Raw genomic sequence first — 1,183 nt, 5'->3', positions numbered from 1 at the left:
CCGCCGCCGGAACCGGTTTTTTTTACGCTCGGCGCGCCGCTGCGGGACGCGCGTTGAAAATTCTCGAAGCAATGGCGCGTGTCGCGTGACGAGCCGGACAAATACGTCCGCAAGGACGCGCTTAATCGCGATTACGTAAAACGGCGGTCCGCTCGACTGCGAATCGCACTTGGACAACGTTTAACAGAACGCAAACATCGCCTTCGTCATATCGAAATATGTTTGGAAAACGAGCTCGAAAACTCTGTCGAGCAACATGAAATTTATTCCAACAAATCGAACAATCAACTAGTATAAATTGTTTAATAAGCTTACGAGATTGCTGTTAGGTTGATAACAAGCGGATCATATGGAAGAATTAACTTTTGTCCACGACAAGTATAAATGTTTTCTAAGATTTCTGAAGCTCTCTGAGAACATTAATTGCTCGTTAAGTATACAATTCTTCTTAAATTAAATTCCCTAAGATTCTACGTGAGAAATTATCGTGTTATCGGGTAGAAATCTTAAGCTTTTGTGAAGCTTTATTTTTTTTCGAATTTTCTTTTGTTGAGAAACAGGGATGACATTGAACAATCCAATCGATGGCAGAGAATTATTGAACAGAATGGTGGATATTTGGTTTAATTTATGTTATTTATACTGGAAATGGCCTAAGATCTATCCGATAATTCTATACTTCGTAATTTCGTAAGAAAGTGAAATCCGTTTGATACTTTAATCGCTTGTCCATTTAGGAAAAAACCTGACTTTGATCATTCAGCTTTAAATTCAAAATCTCTCGTCTTTAATCCTTCTACGGTTCTTTGATTTTATCACGCTACAGTTTGATAGCTTTCCTCATGCTGTAACGCACGATACTAAAATATCAATTTCAATTTCGAATGGATCATTAATCATCTCGTTCCTGTACTCTTCGATTCGTTCAGACAATTCCTCCAGCAAAATCATACAGATTTATGTATTCATAAAACACGCGAAAAAGAAACTAACTCTAAAACGAACTTACCGGCACATCGATGATATTTATAACGAGAAATCGTTCGACGTGCAATTCTGTCGATGAAGTCTGAATTCCATCGGTATTGAGGACAGCTGAATAAATTCCGCGACGATGCAGCCGGTCGCACGCCCACTCTCGAGTACGACGCATCGAGTCGGCTGATTATCTTTTAGTAGCCGA

Source organism: Bombus impatiens, unplaced genomic scaffold, assembly GCF_000188095.3.
Source record: "Bombus impatiens unplaced genomic scaffold, BIMP_2.2 scf_0525, whole genome shotgun sequence".
NCBI lineage: Eukaryota > Metazoa > Arthropoda > Insecta > Hymenoptera > Apidae > Bombus > Bombus impatiens.
Note: the sequence above shows the minus strand (reverse complement) of the source record.